At 40.8% G+C, this 22,383-nt stretch overlaps 1 protein-coding gene and 1 non-coding gene across 6 annotated transcripts in view; one reads left to right on the top strand and one right to left on the bottom strand.

Moving 5' to 3' along the window:
- OSBPL1A (oxysterol binding protein like 1A) overlaps positions 1–22,383 on the top strand; it is a 242,449-nt gene that overhangs the window by 184,327 nt on the left and 35,739 nt on the right. The gene's annotated exons all lie outside the window — the stretch shown is intronic.
- Positions 471–578, bottom strand: LOC120361697 (U6 spliceosomal RNA). Its single transcript, XR_005577837.1, has one exon. It is a non-coding gene; the product is annotated as a U6 spliceosomal RNA (small nuclear RNA).

Below are 22,383 nucleotides of genomic sequence, written 5' to 3' on the forward strand. Positions count from 1 at the left end.
TGCATATTGTGTGATGGCTGAATCGAGCTAATGTATGCATTACCACATGCTTATTTTTTATGGTGAGAACACTTTAAAGTTCTATTCTCTTTAGCGATTTTCAGTTAATTGTTATTAACTGTAGTCACCATGTTGGGCTGGATGTGGTGGCTCACTCCTATAATCTCAGTACTTTGGGAGATCGAGGTGGGTGGATCACCTGAGGTCAGGAGTTTGAGACCAGCCTGGCCAACACGGTGAAACCCCATTTCTACCAAAAAATACAAAAATTACCCTGGCATGGTGGCTTGTGCTGGTAATCCCAGCTACTCAGGAGGCTGAGGCAGGAGAATCGCTTGAACCTGGGAGGCAGAGGTTGCAGCGAGTCAAGATCGCCCCTTGCACTCCGGCCTGAGTGACAGAGTGAGACTCCATCTTAAAACAAAATGAAAACCATGTTGTACGGTGGATTTCTTGAACTTATTTCTATAAAAAATATGGGACACTTCATGAATTTGCGTGTCATCCTTGTTCAGGGGCCTTGCTCATCTTCTTTGTATCATTCCAGTGTGTAGTCTATGTGCTGCCAAAACAAGCATTCATTTCATCTTTTAAATAACTCAGTATGTATCTCTAAAACAGTGGGAGTCTTCCTTGCCTCTAAACCACAGTACTATTATCATGCATAAATAAAAATTTCTTAATTATCATGAAGTATTTAGTTAGTATTCACATCTCCTTGATTGTCTCATAAATATCATTTAGTAATTGGATCACAAAGTTCTACGTACTGCCTTTCGTTTATATGTCTCTTAAGTCTTTTTACTCTGGGTTTCCTCTTCCCTCCCCCATTTTTTCTTTCCATTTATTTTTCAAGAAACCTCATCATTTGTTGTGTAGAGTATTCTACCATCTGGATACTGCTGGTTGTATTCCTGGGATATCGTTCAACGTGTTCTTTTACTCCTGAATTTCCTGTGGACTGATGGTTATTTACAGAGGCATGGCCAGATTTATGTTTCAGTTTTTTTTTTTTTTTTTTTTTTTTGAGACAGAGTTTCGCTCTTGTTACCCAGGCTGGAGTGCAATGGCGCGATCTCGGCTCACTGCAACCTCCGCCTCCTGGGTTCAGGCAATTCTCCTGCCTCAGCCTCCTGAGTAGCTGGAATTACAGGCACGCGCCACCACGCCCAGCTAATTTTTTGTATTTTTAGTAGAGACGGGGTTTCACCATGTTGACCAGGATGGTCTCGATCTCTTGACCTCGTGATCCACCTGCCTCGGCCTCCCAAAGTGCTGGGATTACAGGCGTGAGCCACCGCACCCGGCTATGTTTCAGTTTTTTAGCACAAAATTCATAGGTACACATACCATAGGTACTTCCTATGACATCAATCAGCATCTGCTCTCTGATTCTCTTCTTTATGTAACGTTGAGATTGGTTATTGGGTTTAGTCATTGGTAGTCTGACACATCCAAGATAAAGTTGCCTGACAGTCTTTCACCTAATGATTTTGCAGCTGTTGTTGATTATTGTCTTCATCCTTATTTCTTAGGTGCTACAAAACAGTGATCTTTCAATTCTGTCATTCCTTCTATATTTATTAGCTGGAAATCTTCTGTAAAGAAGAGCTTCCTTCCGTATATAGTGGCTCACACCTGTAATCCCAGCACTTTGGGAGGCAGAGGCAGGTGGATCACTTGAGGTCAGGAGTTCGAGACCAGCCTGGCCAACATGGTGAAACCTCATCTCCACTAAAAATGCAAAAATTGGCCGGGCGCGGTGGCTCAAGCCTGTAATCCCAGCACTTTGGGAGGCAGAGGCGGGTGGATCACTTGAGGTCAAGAGATCGAGACCATCCTGGTCAACATGGTGAAACCCCGTCTCTACTAAAAATACAAAAAAAATTAGTTGGGCATGGTGGCACATGCCTGTAATCCCAGCTACTCAGGAGGCTGAGGCAGGAGAATTGCCTGAACCCAGGAGGCGGAGGTTGCGGTGAGCCGAGATCGCGCCATTGCACTCCAGCCTGGGTAACAAGAGCGAAACTCCGTCTCAAAAAAAAAAAAAAAAAAATGCAAAAATTAGCTGGGCATAGTGGCGGGTGCCTGTAATCCCAACTACTCGGGAGGCCGAGGCAGGAGAAACGCTTGAACCCAGAGGCGAAGGTTGCTGCGAGCTGAGATCATGCAACTGCACTTTGTCCTGGGTGACAAGAGTGAAACTTAGTTTCAAAAAATAAAAATATAGGCCGGGCGCGGTGGCTCACGCCTGTAATCCCAGCACTTTGGGAGGCCGAGGCGGGCTGATCATGGGGTCAAAAGATCTTGGCCAACATGGTGAAACCCCGTCTCAAGTAACAATACAAAAATTAGCTGGGCATGGTGGCATGTGCCTGTAATTCCAGCTACTTGGGAGGCTGAGGCAGGAGAATTGCTTGAACCTGGGAGGCAGAGGTTGCAGTGAGCCAAGATCGTGCCACTACACTCCAGCCTGGCGCCTGGTGACAGAGTGAGACTCTGTCTCAAAAAACAAACAAACAAACAACAACAACAAAAAAACAAAAAATAAAAAAATAAAGAAGAACTTCCTACTACCTCCTTACAAAGTGATCTATATATTGATTTCCTAGCTCCTCCAAAGGTGATATATGAGCCCATGGATTGGATTTGTTTATATCTATTACAATATCTTTCCCCCATCTTTGGTCAGAGGAAGCTCCTCTGGGTTGGCTTCTGTGTCCATCTGATAGGATCCTAGTTGGTTTCATTGGTAATTTTTTTTTGGTTATAATTTGTAGGCAATAACTCCATTGTCTTTGATAGCTGCCTTGCTTTCTGATAAGAAAAAAATGTTTCAGGCTTACATTGTTTCCTGCCCCAGACATAGAGTCAGCTATTTCTCTAAGGAGCCATATTTCATTGTAGTGGGAAATAATATTTACAAACAACAATCTGAGTGGTAAGGATGTTCATTGCTGCTGCAGTGACGTTGTTTTCAGTCTTACTCCTCTGAGACAGCTTTGTTGTGTGTCATCCTTGTTTTTTTTTAAAGAAAAAATAAGTGATGAACCCTAAGCAAAAATGGGCAAATAAAATTGTTCTTGTCCTTTCTTTTAACTTATATGAAAATATCTTTGAATTTTGGATGTTTATATTGTCCTTGGAAACTGGATTTTAAGAAAGAGGTAGCTGGAATAAAAGTACTGATCTTAGAATAACATTGTTTTCTTTTGGTAAATGTGAAATAAGAAAAATTGCCCAAATATTTAAAACTCTCCTTGATTTCCATTATATTTTATAAGATTATTTCACAGTGTGGTTAAATTGAAACATGAAACACAGTTTTTCTTTTTTTCCTTTTTCTTTCTTTCTTTTTTTTTTTTTTGGGAGGTGGAGTCTCGCTCTGTCGTCCAGGCTGAAGTATAGTGGCGCAAACTCAGCTCCCTGCAACCTCTGCCTCCCTGCAACCTCCACCTCCCAGGTTCAAGCAGTTCTCCTGCCTCAGTCTCCCAAGTAGCTGGGACTACATGCATACCCTGCCACGCCTGGCTAATTTCTTGTATTTTAGTAGAGACAGGGTTTTCCCACGTTACCCAGATTGGTCTCGAACTCCAGAGCTCAGGCAATCTGTCCACCTCTGCCTCCTAAAGTGTTAGAATTAGAGGCATGAGCCACCATGCCCTGCCGATTTTTAATTTTATTGAGAATACAAAGGTGTGGCTGGTCTCCACACAACTGGTCATAAAGTTACATTGTAAAATGTAAAGAGGTGAGGAGAGGCTGTAAGCTCTGTTATTTATTCCTGGGTCCTTTGACACTACTTCCCCCATTCAGAGGGCTCATTATTTTCTCCTTTTGATCCTTAGACTTTTTCAATATCTTAGGTAAATATCCGATTTCTATTTCAAGTTTACTTTATGAACACATAATCCTCAAAATATCAACAGAAAGAAGCAGTTAAATCGTTATTAAAATGTATATTCTTGCTTGGCATCTTGCTCTGTTTATCTGAAGACGTACCCTCTTCCCCCAACCCTCCCACTCCCAACACACGTGAACATAAGATTTTGAGTGCTGGCCAGGTGCGGTGGCTCACGCCTGTAATCCAAGCACTTTGGGAGGCCGAGGTGGGCAGGTCATGAGGTCAGGAGATCGAGACCTTCCTAGCTAACTCGGTGAAACCCTGTCTCAACTAAAAATACAAAAGATTAGCCAGGCATGATGGCACACACCTGTAATCCCAGCTACTAGGGAGACTGAGGCAGGAGAATCTCTTGAACCTGGGAGGCAGAGGTTGTAGTGAGCCAATATTGTGCCACCACACTCTAGCCTAGGCAACAGAGTGAGACACTGTCTCAAAAAAAAAAAAAAAAAAAAAAAAAAATTTTTTTTTTGAGTGCCTAGGAAATATCTTTCAGAATAACATAGTCTTTTAAAGATCCACCTTAACCGGTTTATTCCGCCCACATCTTCTAATAAATCATAGATTGGGTGTCTTGACTTCTGGTGACTCAAGGGATTCGGTCTCTACAAATACATCAAAGTATCTGTTTTTCTTTGGAGCTATGCCAATCTAAATTTGCCTAAAAGAGAAAATTGCCTCAGGGGACGCAGAGTTCTTTGGTATTATTTGCTTTGCTTGGTAGCTGAGGAGGCATTTTCCTCTGTCAGAAAACATCATATATAATAATAATTTGTGAGGTAAATTAAGGAAGTGATGGTTTTAAAAAATCACATAGGGGTCCTTTAAAGCTTTGTCAGTTGGTTTACCTTTAGAATCTTCAGAAAAATTTAGTTTATACACAACTCTTTTCAAAACAGATGGATTGTATAAAATGTGACCTGTTCTCATTGTCTGGGCTATAACCTGCTGTTGTATCATGTTGATATAATACAGTGTTCAGCCAGGATTTGAAATTTAGGATGAACTTTCCATTTTACTGTAGTAAATTTCAGATCTGATTGTATGTTTTAGGACATTGCATGATCTTTCTCAGCAGAAAAAAAGCTGCTTTAGGAAAGGGGAAGAATGCGGTACAGGTATTTATGCTCAGCGCAATCCGAAAGGAAACACAAGGGAAAATAACATACATGTCAGAGAACCCTCGAGATGTTATGTGTTATGTATCACAGAGCACGAAGGAACCAGAAACTCAACTCCCTTCCTAGAAAGTCTATCCCTCTGATGGTAAGCAATCAAAAAGCATCTCAGATCATTTATAAATGAAGTTAAATCAGGCTGTGGAAGTAGCTAAAGCAAAGCACTAATTGTTATATTTATTCTGAAAAAGTAGGTATGGTTTAAAGGGAAGTTAGTCTGGGAAGTTCAGAGCCATGAAAAGCGACACAGTCACATTGGCAGACGGGCACTTCTGTTATTCAGTCCGAGATCCGCTTCCTTTTTTTGTCTTTTGTTGCGAAGTAGTTTTTGCACAGTTTTCCCCAAACGCTTGTTTTGGTGATCAGAAATCCTCGTCTTCAGTGTTCCAGATAACATACAGCCTATTAAAAACAGCCTTGCTTCAGAGTTGCATTCAAAGATGAATTTTCATCGAGAATTCAAACCTACATTGTAGTAGAGAACTCTAGGTCTCACCAAACCGCCTGCTGCTGCCACCAGCCTCCTAATCCAGCTGGAGCGTGTTCAAGTTCTGAAACAGGACATTTCTCAATAGAGAGCCCAAGAGATTTCTGTTATAATCAGGAAGAGCTTCTAGTTGGGTTTTTTTTTTTTTTTCTTCTAAGTAGAGACGGGGTTTCATCATGTTGGCCAGGATGGCCTCAATCTCCTGACCTCGTGATCCACCCGCCTTAGCCTCCCAAAGTGCTGGGGTTACAGGCGTGACCCATCACACCTGGCCAGGAAGAGCGTCTTTCCCCTCCCCAACCAACAAAATTACCAGCAATAAGACAGCTTTGGGTCCTTTTGGGAACGTGGAGAGGTGTTAGTAGAAGATTTGTGCACACCACTTTGAAGCCTCTCTGCTTAGAGAGCGCCACACTGCGGGAGACCTCGTTAATCCTGTAGGAATGACAGTAGTTAGCTCTGATCTGGGCAGCATTCATCATGCATTTCATTAATCTCTCTGTTGTTCAGACCATTTCCTTTAGGTCCACAAGACCATGATCTACTCTGACTTTTCACTTAATTTCATTGACTTTGCATCTGTCTGTTACGGCACCTATTGCATGAAATGTAAGTTATTCTTAGAGATAAAGGTGAGCAAAGAATAGTGACTTTGTCCCTTGGTTAAGGTCTGCCTTTCTGTTTCATGGTTTCTTCCTCAGGACTGTGCTGAACACAGTGAAACAGGCCTGCAGTAAGGGAAACCAGCAGCTTGACGTGATATCTTCTTAATAAACTAAAAGACTGGTTCAGAAATATTTTTTCATCAGTTCCTTTTGGCTTTCAGATGTGAAGATTCTGTAAGCCTTCCTGTTAATCCAGTTATGGTGGTAAACTAGCAGAAGTAGAAAGGAATATACTATGTTCTTGAAGCTTGACAACGAATTCTAAATTTTAGAAATCCATTGTGAAAATCAGTTTAAAATGTGTACATACAATTTTAACTTACTAAAGTCAAAACAAGTAAAACTTCTTATAAAACAAGACCAGCCAGATTTGCTAAGTGGTAAGCATAGACTATACATAAGTAATTTAGAAGATCAAAAATGAAAAGTATCTTAAGTTATAGAAATATTAGCAAAATTAAAGGGTAATATCAGGTAATTATATCAATTTTTATTATTATTATAATCTTGACAGTCTCACTCTGTCACCCAGCCTAGAGTGCAGTGATGCAATCTTGGCTCATTGTAATCTTCGCCTCCTGGGTTCAAGCAATTGAATTTCGAGTAGCTGGGATTGTTGGGATCATAGGCGACTGCCATCATGCCTGGCTAATTAGTAGGGCCACCACGTCCTGCTAATTTTTAGTAGAGACAAGATTTCATCATGTTGCCCATGCTGGCCTCGAACTCCTGAGGTCAGGTGGTCCACCCGCCTCGGCCTCCCAAGGTGCTAGGATTACAGGCGTGAGCCACTGCACCTGGCCACATCAAATTATTAAACCTAAAATAGGAAACCAAATGATTGGATTTTTTTCAAGATTCATAACTAAAAAAGGTATATGACTACTCTTAGAGCACTTGTCTTAGACTTGTACTGACCTGCTTCTAAAATGCTAGGCTAATTTTAGTTAGAGAGGTCTGACAGCGGGTTAAATACCCAGCTGTTGAGTCACGTTCATCTCTGACTAAGCTGTAAGATATAGTGTTCATTTATACTGGGCTTCAGAATGGCATTCTAGATATGCAGAGAGAACTTTGTGATGACTGTGTTTGTCTGAGTTCAACCCTGAAACTAGGTACAGGGTACATTACCGTAACAGTCATGCAAGAAGAGTTTTAAGTGATTGGCCTCTTTAAAACCAGCCTAGATTCTGCTTCTGTTGAAATGGGGATAGGCAAGTTTCAGAAATTTAATTGTATAGATAAATTTTAGACACTTGGTGTTGACTTCTGTATATTAAATTTATCAAGTATTTCATATACAAGATAACTTTGAAGATCTTGAATCTTCAGATATATTACAACTAACGTTTTAATTAATCATACACAACTGAGGAATAATAGGTTTTTGTTTTTTTTTTTGTTTTTGTTTTTTTTTTGGTGGGGGGAGACGAGTCTCACTCTGTCACCCAGGCTAGAGTGCAATGGTGTGATCTTGGCTCACTGCAACCTCCACCTTCTTGTTTCAAGGGATTCTCCTGCCTTGGCCTCCCGAGTAGCTGGGATTGCAGGGGCCTGCCACCATGCCCAGCTAATTTTTGTATTTTTAGTAGAGACGGGGTTTCACCATGTTGGCCAGGTTAATCTCGCACTCCTGACCTCGTGATCTGCCCTCCTCAGCCTCCCTAAGTGCTGGGATTACAGGCATGAGTCACTGCGCCTGGATGGAATAATAGTATTTTTAAGACTGTGAAATAAATCTCATCACCTTTGGAGGGCAAACGTTTTCCCTTGTGTGAGGGCATCATTTTCATTGTCATTAAATCAAATTGCAGCAGCTTAAGGTGAGATTCTGTGAGTTGTATGACTAAAAACCAGTATTTACTCTCAGATTTAAATGTTAAGGTAATATGAAAAATCACATTGAACTTTTAGACAGTCAGGTGAACTACGAAAGATGGGTGTTGGTTGAAATTTTTGAATGCTCTTATTAAAATAAGATGATATTGGTTTCAAACTGTCTTAGTGATTTCAAATATTGTTAAGCCCACTTAGCAGAAGTGCCAGAGTTTTAAGGTTTTTGAAGCAGATTCTAGAAATGAAATAATGTTTTGAAACAGAAGTATCTCAGCTGTAAACATTCCTGTATGTTTTACTTATCCAGCTTCCTAATATCCTTAAAACCTCATAGTAGTTGAAATGCAGTCAATATTTATAGAATGAATTTATTTTTTTTTCTTTTGAGATGGAGTTTCACTCTTACCCAGGCTGGAGTACAGTGGCACAATCTCGGTTCACTACAACCTCTGCCTCCCTAGTTCAGGCAATTCTCATGCCTCAGACTTCCAAGTAACTGGAATTGCAGGCATACACTACCACGCCTGGCTAAGTTTTGTATTTTAGTAGAGACAGGGTTTCACCATGTTGGCCAGGTTAGTCTCGAACTCCTGACCTCAAGTGATCTACCCACCTCAGCCTCCCAAAGTGCTAGGATTACGCACATGAGACTCTGCACCTGGCCAAAAAAAATTTTTTTTCTTAACTGCCTTGTTCCAAAGTTTCCTAAATCCGTATTGGGAAAAGGGAAAGCCCTTCTGCTGACTATCTATGCCAGTGGTTCTAGAAAGTGGAGATTTTGGACCTTTGTGGTGGGGAGTGGGGCTCCCTAAGGCTCTTTTAGGGGACAACAAAGTCACAACAGTTTTCATTATATTACTAAAAAGTGTGCCTTTTTCCTGTCATTCACCTAAGTGTTAATAATGAAGTTTCTGGACTACTTGATTTATGAAATCACAGATTGAATGCAGAAACAGTTATGAGAATCCAGTTATCCTTTGTGAATCCAGACATTTAAAAGATTGCAATAATGTAAAACAATGTTACTCTTCTAAGTTATTTTTGTTTTGGAAAATGTAGTTTTTTTTTTTTTTTTTTCCTGTAAAAATGTTATTTAGGGCCAGGCGCAGTGGCTCAGGCCTGTAATCCTAGCACTTTGGGAAGCCGAGGTGGGTGGATCACCTGAGGTCAGGAGTTCAAGACCAGCCTGGCCATCATGGTGAAACCCCATCTTTAAAAAAAAAAAAAATGTTATTTAGGTTAACATTATTACTTTTGCCAAATGAATTAATAAGTCAAGAAATTATTTTCAGCTTTTTAAACATTTGGTAAATAGCAATAGATAAAATCCACATTAAAAGAAGACTACGCCAGGTATGGTGACTCATGCCTGTAATCCCAGCACTTCGGGAGGCCAAGGTAGGAGGACCACTTGAGTCCAGTAGTTTGAGACCAGCCTGGGCAACATAGGGAGATCCCATTGCTAACAAAAAAGAAAAAAATTAGCTGAGTATGGTGGCACTTGCCTGTGGTCCCAGCTACTTGCGAGGCTGAAGCAGGAGGATCACTTCAGCCTGGGAGGTCAAAACTGTAAGTGAGTCGTGATTGTGCTACTCTATACTTCAGCCTGGGTGTAAGTAAGACCCTATCTCAAAATAAATAAATAAATAAATAAGAGTGAGAAAGGAAAGGGAAAGAAAACAAATTCACTGTTTGTGGTCTTCAGTGAGATTTTTTGGGGGGGTCTTCAGTAAAATTTGATTTGGCTTGGTTTGAGACAGAGTCTCCGTAATCCAGGCTGGAATGCAGTGGCATGATCTTGGCTCTGCCTCCCAGGTTTAGGCAGTTCTCCTGCCTCAGCCTCATGGGTAGCTGGGATTACAGGCGCATGCCACCATGCCTGGATAATTTTTGTATTTTTAGTAGAGATGGGGTCTCACCATGTTGGCCAGGCTGGTCTCGAACTCCTGACCTTGGGTGATCCACCTGCCTTGGCTTCCCAAAGTCCTGGGATTACAGGTGTGAGCCACTGTGCCTGGCCCCAGGGTCTTCAATAATTTTTAAGAGTTTAATTGATCTTAAGACCCAAAGTTTGAGAAGTGCTAAACTATACCAACAAGTTACATTACATTATAGTTTCTTTTTGTTTCATTGTTGCAGTATAATTTTTATATAGTGAAAGTAGCAGATCTTACACATAAATTTGGTGAGTTTTGTCTGGTGCACAGACCCATGCAACTAACATCCCAGTCAAGATGTGGAATGTTCCATCCCTCCAGAAGGTTCCCTCTGACTGCCTTTCAGTCGATCTTCCACTCTCCCTCCGTATATAGCCGCTGCTCTAATTTCTGTCACTATGGATTAGTCTTATCTTGAATAGCATTATAAATGAATCATAGCGCATGTGCTCCTTGAGTATGGCTTTAGTCACTTAGCACCCTGTCTTGACTTTCATTCCTATTGTATAAAACATGGCTTGTTCCTTTTTATTGGTGAGTGCTGTGCTAGTTTGAATATCCCACAATTTGGCTTACTATACTCCTGTTGATGGAATTTGAGTTTTTTCCAGTTTAGAGTTATGAACAAAAAAAAGCTTTTATAAATGTTCTTCTAGATACCTTTCTGCAGAAAGTTTTCATTCTCTTCACTATGTAGGAGTAGAATTGTTGGGCCATAGGGGAGATGGATGTTTACCTTTGTAAGATGTTACCGTACTGTTTCCTGGATGTGAACCATTTTGCACTGCAGTCAGCAATACGTGAGAATTTCAGTTGCTCCATATCATCACCAGCATTTGTTGTTTTGTAGGTATGACACAGTATCTCATTGTGCGGTTTTAATTTATATTTTCTTATTGATTTTGAATGCTTGTCCATGTTTTTCTTAGCCATTGTTTTTGTGAAGTGTCTGGGAGTTTTGTCCATTTTGAATTTGTATGTCTTTGTATCATTGATTCATAGGAAATTTTGATATATTCTGGATGCTAATTCTCTGTCAAATACACATACCATGAGGATTTTTTCTAGTTGATAGCTTGCCCTTTTATTTCCTTAATAATGAACAGAAGTCTTTAATTTCTGCTTTGAGCAGAGTCTTTAGTTTTAATGAAGTTCACCTTGTAATTTTTCTGTTATGTTAGTGCTTTCTTGGGGCTTCTCTCTAAGTGATTGTTGCCTACCCCAAACTTCAGCCACTGCCCCAGTGGCTCTTTGGTATCACTAATGGTTTGCTCTTGAAGTTAACTTCCTCAGTGTCTTTTGAAGGAATGACAGAAGAATGAAAGGTATTTAGAGCACATCAGAAATTCTGTAATCCAACATTTTAATTTCTCAGAGTAAACAATAGCCTTTTGTTGCTAATACTATGGAATAATTGTTACTTATTGTAAATGTGTGTGGGACAGTTTACTCATTCTAGATCCCTAATTGATAGAAAACCATCTGGTATAAGGTTGATCTCAGCAATGTGTGCTAAGTACCTGTATTACAAGTTCTGTGCCAGTCACTGTGCGTTCAACAGGGCTTGGACTCTAAGAGTAATAGAGTTTAAGTAAGTAAATCTACTGCAGCAACTTTACATGTTCTCTAGAAATTGATGGTAGGTGACTAACAGTGTTTATGGGAACTCTTAGCCTTTCAGACGGAGAGAATGTTTTGCCTTCTCTGTGGTTTTTTATGCCCCAACAAGGACAAAGAAGGGGTAGAAAGATGAATGGTGAATTTCTAACAGTGGAATTTTGTACTTTTCAAATGACTTGTAAGTCAGAATGTATTTATCCAGTAGCAAGGTTGCTAGGCTTTTCTGCTCATTATTTCCTTTGCAATCATTGTTTAAAGTATAGACTTGTGAGCTGTATCCCAGATGAACTATGTAAAGATTTTTTTCAAGCAAGGTTATGTATCATTTGTGAAAATGAAGTAAGACTTTTTATTACTACAGTAATTTACTCTACATAATTTTAAAATCTAATTACTTTTGTGAATTTAAGTTTATTTTATAGTTTAATGACTTCCTAATTTGGAAGACTGTTTTGCTTTGAGTGTTCAGTAAACATCCGCAGGACAATAGAAATTAAAGATACAAACCGTGTCATTAAATTATGTTTAAATTGGGACTTGTAGGCAGGGAACAGTGGCTTATGCCTGCAATCCTAGCAATTTGGGAGGTTGAGGCAGGTGGATTGCTTGAGGCCAGGAGTTTGAGACCAGCCTGGGTAGCATGGCAAAACCCTGTCTCTACTAAAAACACAAAAATTATCTAGTGTTGTGACACACGCTTGTAGTGCCAGCTACTCTGGAGACTGAGGTGCAAGAATTGCTTAAACCCAGAAGGCAGAGGTTGCAGGGAGCCAAGATTGTACCACTGCATTCCAGTCTGGGTGATTTGGAGGAAAGGAGAAATTTGATAGTTGGGAAGAGAGGTGATAAGTATTTAATAGCTGCAAATAGTTATACACACAAGTACAAAACACCCATATAACAATATACATGTATATATCCAGATCGTCAATGTTGCAGTTACTCATGTGTTGAAGTCTATTTCTCCATGAAATAGTTTTCTTAGATTTTTAGTTCATTCTTTGATCTTGAATCAGAGGTAAGAATTGAGTTGTTTTTCACTTTTCTAAATATCCAGACCAATATCCTGCTACCTAAAATTATGATTCCTACATAATACTTGATAACAAACACTTATTTGTTAAGTGCAAGTGAAAATGTGTGTTAAGTTGGTTTTGAAAATATTCTCTTAAGAAGTGGCGTAAGAGGCTAGGCGCAGTGGCTTACGCCTGTAATCCCAGCACTTTGGGAGGCCAAGGTGGGTGTATTACCTGAGGTTAGGAGTTTGAGACCAGCCTGGCCAACATGGTGAAATCCTGTCTCTACCAAAAATACAGGAATTAGCCAGGCATAATGGTGGGTGCCTGTAATTCCAGCTACTCGAGAGGCTGAGGCAGGAGAATCACTTAAACCCAGGAGGCAGAGGTTGCAGTGAGCTGAGATCCTGCCACTGCACTCCAGCCTGGGCCACAGAGCAGGACAGACGATGATTGTTGTATTCTTCATACCTCACTGCTTACTTATCCATATCAGTTTTTCATCGTTTTTCTTTCTTTGGTTTCATCGTAACTTGAGACATTAGGTAAAATCATTTATTTTAAAACTTTGAGCACCTGTCATATGTAAAATATTCTGTACCCTGAAGGCCACAGAGGAGAATAAGACATAATCCCTAATCTCAGAGTCTTGGAGGGGAGGGGATTACACTCTATGAGTGGCAGATATGTAAAATATAGCCGAGGAAATGAATAAAGATAGAGAAAATGAATAATTGCAAAATTTAAGCTAAGCACGGAACTAGTCAATTTCATTGTTCTAAATTAGAACCTTGGAGTTGCTTTTAAAACCCCATTGCTGATACCATGGGTGAGTTTGAGATTATTCCCCACAGCTGCATGCATAAGAGAAGCCTGAATGGAGGAGCATGCTCGAGGTCTTCTCCCAAATACAGGTCAGGAGAGGACGTACCCTCGGATCTGGAGAGGAATGAGTTTAATACCATCTAATCGTGTCAATGGAATGTTTGAGGTACGGTAAAATTAAGTTTGGAATTTATTAGTATGTTTTTTCATCATTTAAATAAAATGAAAAATATTACTTGGGCAGAATTGTCCCAGCACTTTCACTCAGGTTATACGACATTAAAACAAAGAATGCCAGTGAATTATTAAGTGACAGAAAAGAAAGGGGCAGTTCCAAGTCACAGTCCCTCCCAAGTAGCTTCATTGTGTCTTAACCACAGTCTTTGCTTAAAGACTCAGCCTGGGCGACAGAGTGAGACTCTTCTCAAAGAAAAAAAGGCCGGGCGCGGTGGCTCAAGCCTGTAATCCCAGCACTTTGGGAGGCCGAGGCGGGTGGATCACGAGGTCGAGAGATCAAGACCATCCTGGTCAACATGGTGAAACCCCGTCTCTACTAAAAATACAAAAAACTAGCTGGGCGTGGTGGTGCGTGCCTGTAATCCCAGCTACTCAGGAGGCTGAGGCAGGAGAATTGCCTGAACCCAGGAGGCGGAGGTTGCGGTGAGCCAAGATCGCGCCATTGCACTCCAGCCTGGGTAACAAGAGCGAAACTCCGTCTCAAAAAAAAAAAAAAAAAAAAAAATCCTTCCTAGGGGAATGTAGCCCAGGTGGTGAGAACCATTGCACTTTCTGCTTTTCTCCAGGGCATTAGAAACAACTTCATTCCTTTCTCTGTGGAAACCTTAATATAGTTATGATGATTGTTTCATAAATAACCATTTTTAGATCATCTTTTGAAACTGTGATTAGTAAATTTTCATCCAAAAAGTAGTAGTAGTTTTAAATCTTTAACAACTCAGGAAGATGATATGATCTTCCCTGAAATTATTAATAATAATGATAATATGAATATGTACTTCATGTTGAAGGCTTTCAACCTATACCAGGCACTGGGCTGAATGTTTTATATCACTGACCAATTTCCATATTTAACATAAAATCATAGTTGACCACATAATGCACGCATATGGAGTGTGTATGTATTGTGAACAGAATTTTCATTAACAATACCTACCCTTGCCAGATGTATTTGATTTCATTTTTTAAAATGCTGATTATAGTACCATTAAATTGAATCTATAGACCAGAATGAATGAGCCCTAGAGTTTTAAAAGCACTCTCTGTATGCATTGTTTCATGGGAACTCTACCATGGCCATATGAAACACTGGTATTGTTATTTTCTAAGAAAAACCAAGGTTTCGGAGTTCTGAAAGCCAGGATCAAGGGCTGTGGAGTTAAAGAATCCAATTCTACTAATTCAATTTGTTATCATAGATACCTTATTTAATAAGAGTGCTTAATAAGATTACTTTGAGGATTGAATGAGGTGATGCACTTTAAGTGATTAACACAGTCTAAAATGGAGTAAACTCTCGCTAAATGTTAGCCATTAGTATTCAACCACTTCATCTTACCAGAACTCTTTAAAGTTAGCCTGAGGATATTTTGATGTCACAGCATTTCTGAAAGTGTTGCTTTTTTAAAAACGCCTGAACTTTTTCTGTCTTCCCTGAAACATACAAATCAATGATCATGGGTCTTTTGAACCAAGATAGAAGCTGGGATGAAGCTAAATAAAAATACAGACTACTAAGGTTCCTGGAATTGCAGGTAAGAGCAGTGTTGAAGAGAGAGCTCCTCTGTCTTGGAAGGAAGGGAGTAAGTAGGGCCACTTCACAGGCCCTGTTTGTGGAAGGCATAGAGGGCACGAGAATCTTAGTCACAAGTGGCCGAAATCAGCAAACAAGGACACACCCCTTAAAGAGACCTAGCTATCTTGATGCAGAGAGACAGACGTAAGACAGAGAAATATATATCATGTACAGAATTGGAACATCATGTTTAAGAAAAAAAAAAAAGAAACAGCTTTAGGGTGGGAGAAGCCTTCACCAAGATAGAAAACACAGAAGCTATGTTTTTGAAAAGAGACATACTTGTTTGTTTTTTTTAACCTGCACATGGTACTATTTGCAGTCTAGGTGACAAAAGTTTGATATCTATCATATACAAAAAAAATTCTTACTAAAGGACAAAATCCAGCGGTATAGATGCTATAAATAGGCAATTGACCATCTGTGAATTCAGATGGTCATTAAGTATATGAAAAATGTTCTAACTCACTAGTGGTCAGAGAAAACCAAAATAACAATGTAAACATCACTACCGCAGTCAGACCCCAAACCTGTAAGGACAAGAACACTTGTTACCACCAACTCTTGCTGGTGGGAAGAAGAGAGTGCTCATGGACTGCTGGTGAGACGGGAAATTGTTAACACCTTCTTTGAAAGCAATCTGGCGGCATCTATGGATATGTGAAATAGAAATACTTCTTGACCCAGCGATCTTAACCCCAGTGCTCTGCCCCATTAAAGTGAAGGCATCAGATTTAAATAAGAATACATCATATATTGAAATATTTTTGTTGCATTGTTTCTTCTGGCAAAAGAATGAAATGGTGAATGCCTTTCATGGAGAACGGCAAAATGTATTTTGATATATAGTATTCTTATGGAATATTATACATTCCTTAAAATGATTAGTATACCATTTGCCATCAACAAATCTGCATGCAGTATTGAAAAGCAAACCATAGAGAAGCGTTATGATTAGTACCCTAGTTTGGAATATTAAGGGCAGCACACCCCTTTGTGTGTGCAGGTGTGCATGCTCTGGGAACATGTGGAAAGCACAGAAGAATAGATGCCCGCTCCTTCCTGTGGATTATATAGGGTGGTAGAGAAGTGGTGGAGATGGGGGAGTGGGGTGGCAGGGGGAAAGACTACATTAAAAATAAAATCAGCATACGTGATGTACTACCTACATACATGAACATTTGCCTAAAGGTATTAGAAAGAAAGGTATACCTGTGTCTGTCAACTTGAAGGGGAGTATCCTTGATAGTTTGTGAAAAAAGCAATGTGACCTATAGGGTAATATGTCAATTTGAAAAAAATGCATCTACCTGTATACCCTTGTTTGTATGAAGAGAAGGGTGTGGAAGGAACCACTCGTGCTGTTACTTTTGGTATTGGAGGGTGTAGGAGGAGAAGTCTAGCTTGTCTTTTATCTGTAGATTGTTTCCTTTGTTATATAATGTATTGCTTTTTGGCTGGGCTTGGTGGTTCAGGCCTGTAATCCTAGCACTTTGGGAGCCTGAGAAGGGTGGATCACCTGAGGTCGGGAGTTCGAGACCAGCGTGGCTAACATGGTAAACCCCATCTCTACTAAAAATACAAAATTAGCCAAGTATGGTGGCGCATGCCTGTAATCTCCGCTACTCAGAAGGCTGAGGCAGGAGAATCACTTGAACCCAGGATACGGAGGTTGCAGTGAGCTGAGAGCACGCCATTGCACTCCAGCCTGGGCAAAAAGAGCAAAACTCTCTCTCCAAAAAAAGTATTATTTTTTAATTAGAAAAATAATCACATACCTCATTACCCTCCACCCTTGATTTAGTTGTATTTACTACCACTTGGTATATACCTGAGAAGATCGTTTTAATTATATGTGGTGTTTTGGTTTTGACATAGAACTTGAATTTCTAAAAATTTAAAGTCAAGATTACCAAACATTGTGAATTAAGAAATTTACCTTTTTTTTTTCTGGAATACCTGTTAATAATGAACGTTTTTATCTTGTTTGTCAGGAAAGTACTGGATGATAGCTGTTCATTTATGTTTCACATACAGATTTTGATAATAACATACATAGCCTTCCCAAGTAGGCAGATTTCATTTGGCGAATTATACTGTAAACAGAACCACAAGACCAATGTTAGACTTGGAATACGTTACCTGTAATGCAGGTGGTGAATGAAATATCCATAACACACAAAGAGCTCCTACATAGAAGATAATTTAGTGGACAGATGGTATCACCACTGACAGTGAGTGTTTTTATCTTAGTATGTTTGTACTTTATAAAAATGGCAAATAATCTTTAAAAATTCTTTAAAACTGACATGTAGGTAAGAAGTTGCATCTTCATTTCCAAGATGCTTTAATTGTCCCAGGCATTTTTCTTAGTGCAGATCTAGCTGCCAGAAGGAGGAAGATTGTACAGCTGTGTAGCTTTGACTTAGAAGATTTGCCCCAGGTTACGCAGCTGGGCGGTAACAAGAGTGTGCGCAGTAGCTCTGGTTTCCATTCCAGGGTTCTTTTATATCCTCCATGAAAGAGATGATAGTCCCCCACCTCCTGCCAAGTATAAGGATACCTCAGTAAAAAATACGCATGTGTCTACACAAGACCCAAAAGAGGGCATGTGTGTCTCATGAAAATCAGGCAGCAGACCTGGAAAGCATGAAGCACCTGGCAGCCAATTCCAGTTGAGGCTTAATTAGTTGGCCTACCTTTGTTTTGTCATCTTTTTCTTCTTTTCAGGGGCCTCGGAGAGCAAACAGTGTTAGGTGTTTATGTTTAACCTAGCAATCCATGGAGCAGAGGCAGGAGGTGGGCTTGGTGTCCGGCAGGTAGATAAAGGAGATTTGTGTAGTTAGGTGAATTTGCAAGGCTCAGCTTCCAAATAACATATAATTTCTTTCCTTCTTTCTTTCTTTTTTTGAGTTGGAGTCTTGCTCTGTTACCCAGGGTGGAGTGCGGTGGTGCAATCTCAGCTCACTGCAACCTCTGCCTCCTGGATTCATGTGATTGTCCTGCCTCAGCCTCCCGAGTAGCTGGGACTACAGGCATGTGCCAGCACGCCCAGCTAATTTTTGTATTTTTAGTGGAAACGGGGTTTCACCATGTTGGTCAGGCTGGTCAAGAACTCCTGACCTCAAGTCATCCATCCGCTTTAGCCTCCCAAGTGCTGGGATTACAGGCACGAGCCACTGTGCCCAGCCCAAATAACATGTAATTTCTGCCATCCAAATGATACCTAAAGATTTTGGGGGATCGTGATCTCCTGACCTTGCCAAGTTTTCAGAACAAGGGGGATTCAAGCACAGCATTTGTTAGTCAACACTTCTTAAATTCATGTGGTTCTTTAGGTCTGTCTACAATGCTGTGTAGCTGGGAAATAATGGTGTGCTAGCAGGTGGAGCCATTCGCATCACATAGACAAAACCAGTGTGAAACGCTTCATTTGAAAACCAGTTATTGTGCTGTTGTCTAGATAGTCGTAATGTCATCTGTATGGTTGAAAATAGAACCAGGACACATCACTGCCAGTCCCTGGTACAGGGTGTGTTCTCTCTGTATGAAGAGAAAAAGGAAGCATAGAATGCAGGATAATGACCCTCAGATAAACTCCACGGAAAGAGAATCACTGAGCTCTGCTTTCAGCCTGAAAATTCTGATTGCTGCTCTCATCTGTTCTTATTTCTGCCTGGAGTAACACCACCATCCAACATCATTAGGGAATTCTCTCTCTCTCTCCCCTTTTTTTCCTGGCAGAGGGAGTGAAATTTTTAAATATGGAAACACATCTTTTTCAACACAAATTATTTTTTTTTGGAACTAAATCTCCTACTTGTTTTTTTTTTTTTTAATTTCTCTACTCCCTCTGCTTCTTCAAATTACATTGCAGAAGCTTTAGCATGTTTTGATGATTAGACTGTGGACTGGTTTTTGTCTGTTCTTGACTTCAGACTCATAAAATTGGGCACATTTTTGCCCCCCCCCACCCATTCTTGAAACAGTACAACCATTTTGTTTTGAGAAGTAATCGCAGAGATCCATTCCGTCCAGTACAGTAGCCACTAGTCACGTGTGTCTTTTGGGTACTTGAATCTGCCGAGTATGACTGAGAAACTGATTTTTTCCTTAATTTTAATTGACATAAGTTAAATTGCAAAATGAAGCAGAAACCATATTTCCATTAAACACAACTTTGTTAAGACAAGATTTCATGTTAATTTAGTAGCTTAATTGAGATGTGCTCTAAAAGTATAGGGTACACACTGGATTCTGAAGACAATATGGAAAAAAGTATAAAATACCATTTTTTTGTATGTATTAGATGTTGAAATGCTAATCTTTGGGATATATTGGGTTAAATAAATTACGAAAATTAGTTTAAGATGTGGCTGCTGCAGAATTTGAGATTATACGTGAAGCTCTCATTGTATGTCTCTGGCTGGATTTCTCGACCCTGGCACTGCTGCCTCTGGGGGTGGGTAATTCTTTGTTGTGGAGGCTGTCTTGTTCCCGGCATGATGTTCAGCAATATCCTTGGTTGAGCTGAGTGCCTTTCTGTGCCCTGACTGGTAGAATCCTCCAGCCTCTGTCTGAAACCCTTCCTTAAGAAGCCTCTCTCATCTCTGTTTGTAGAATTAATTGTGAGACAGGTCTTTATATTGGCCACCCTAATATAAGCATTCACCTGCAGTCAAAGTCCTTCTCTCTTGAGTAGCACAGGCTAAACCAAATTCTTTACAAAAGAGGTAATGTCTAATAGGTCTTATACATTACAAAGCTCCTTCCACAAATGCTTAAAACTCCCACTTGGTGCTAGCCATTGTCCCAGGCAACAGGGCTACAGCAGTAGACAGAACATGAGTTCTCATGGAGTTTACATACTGTCTGGGGGAGGGACGTCATCAATAGATCAGCAAGAGAATGTAGTTTATATCATGTCAATCAGTGCGTGGAGGAGGAGGATGAAGCAGGCCGAGGTGCATAGCAGCTGGGGGAATGGATTTATTACTCCTGCCATCCCAGGGCCTGCTCTCCGATATTCTAAGACCTGCCTCGTGCCCACTGTTCCCCAGGCCCCCTGCTTTTGTTTCCCTAGCTTCGCACATCCCTCAGCACTGCTTGTAAGAGAGATTTTCCAGACACCTTTGCCTTGCCTTGGATCAGTCCTGCATGGAAGTGTTCCAGCTTCTTTTAAAAGTGGCACCGAGGGCCGGGTATGGTGGCTCACACGTGCAATCCTAGCACTGTGGGAGGCTTAGGTGAATGAATCACCTGAGGTTAGGAGTTCGAGACCAATCTTGTCAATATGGTGAAACCCCGTCCGTACTAAAGATACAGAAATTAGCTAGGCGTTATTTTTTGGCAGGTGCCTGTAGTCCTGCCAGGCTCGAATGCAGTGGTGCGATCTTAGCTCACTGCAACCTCTGCCTCCTGGGTTCGAGTGATTTTCCTGTTTCCTGTGGCGAGTGCCTATAGTCTCGGCTACTCAGGAGGCTGAGGCAGAAGAATCGCTCGAACCTGGGAGGCGGAAGTTGCGGTGAGCCGAGATCACACCACTGTACTCCAGCCTGGCATGGTGGTATGCACCTGTAATCCCAGCTACTCAGGAGGCTGAAACAGGAAAATCACTTGAACCCGGGAGGCAGAGATAGCAGTGAGCTAAGATTGCACCACTGCATTCTAGCCTAGACAACAAGTATGAATCTCCATCTCAAAAAAAAAAGAAGTAGATGGAAAATTTGGTTTATATACGTCTCTGAAACTATATTATACATGCATAGGATAGATAATGGCCAGGATTCTTATTCCTGGTATCCATTGTTCGTGTCACAGAGATCGATAGTCTGGGATAGAGGGGAATGTGATTTAATATGGCCAGGATTCTTATTCCTGGTATCCATTGTTCGTGTCACAGAGATCGATAGTCTTGGATAGAGGGGAATGTGATTTAATATGGCCAGGATTCTTATTCCTGGTATCCATTGTTCGTGTCACAGAGATTGATAGTCTGGGATAGAGGGGAATGTGATTTAATATGGCCAGGATTCTTATTCCTGGTATCCATTGTTCGTGCCACAGAGATTGATAGTCTTGGATAGAGGGGAATGTGATTTACTTACCATCTGTGGCCACTTATCCAGCAGATTAGTTAGATGGCAGAGCTGCCAAATGAGCAGTGTGCATTCCTAAAAAAAAAAAAAAAAAAAAAAACAAACAGAATTCCACCAGGAAGTATTGACTTAAAAATGTAAATTGTATCAACTTCTATACAATTAGTTCAACTTAAAGGTTCTTTAGAAGATGATTTTTAGGGCCGGGTGCGGTGGCTAACGCCTGTAATCCCAGCACTTTGCGAGGCCGAGGCGAGTGGATCACGAGGTCAAGAGATCGAGACCATCCTGGTCAACATGGTGAAACCCCGTCTCTACTAAAAATACAAAAAATTAGCTGGGCATGGTGGCATGTGCCTGTAATCCCAGCTACTCAGGAGGCTGAGGCAGGAGAATTGCCTGAACCCAGGAGGCGGAGGTTGTGGTGAACCAAGATCGCGCCATTGCACTCCAGCCTGGGTAACGAGCGAAACTCCGTCTCCAAAAAAAAAAAAAAAAAAGATGATTTAAAAAATATTTAATATTTTAGCTGCATGGATATATTTCAGGAGGCAACTGGAAAACTTTTTATTTTATTATTATTATTAGTTTTTGAGACAGAGTCTCACTCTGTTGCCCAGGCTGGAATGCAGTGGTGTGATCTCAGCTCACTTCAGCCTCCACCTCTCAGGTTCAAGCAATTCTCCTGCCTCAGCCTCCTAAGTAGCTGGGATTCTAGGCATGTACCACCATGCACAACTGATTTTTTTATTTTTTAGTAGAGATGGGTTTCACCATGTTGTCCAGGCTGATCTTAAATTCCTGAGCTCAAGTGATCTGCCTACCTCGGCCTCCCAAAGCCCTAGGATTACAGGCATGAACTACCACGCCTGGCTGGCAACTGGAAAACTTTAATAACAGTGTTCTAGAAAGTTGGCCTGGGCACCTCTTGTACACCCTCAGTTGCTGATGGTGCTGCCATTCAGATCTGTGGAAGTGGGGTGGCTTCCTGCCCATCAGAACTG

This window comes from Saimiri boliviensis, chromosome 13 (genome assembly GCF_048565385.1).
Source record: "Saimiri boliviensis isolate mSaiBol1 chromosome 13, mSaiBol1.pri, whole genome shotgun sequence".
Lineage (NCBI taxonomy): Eukaryota > Metazoa > Chordata > Mammalia > Primates > Cebidae > Saimiri > Saimiri boliviensis.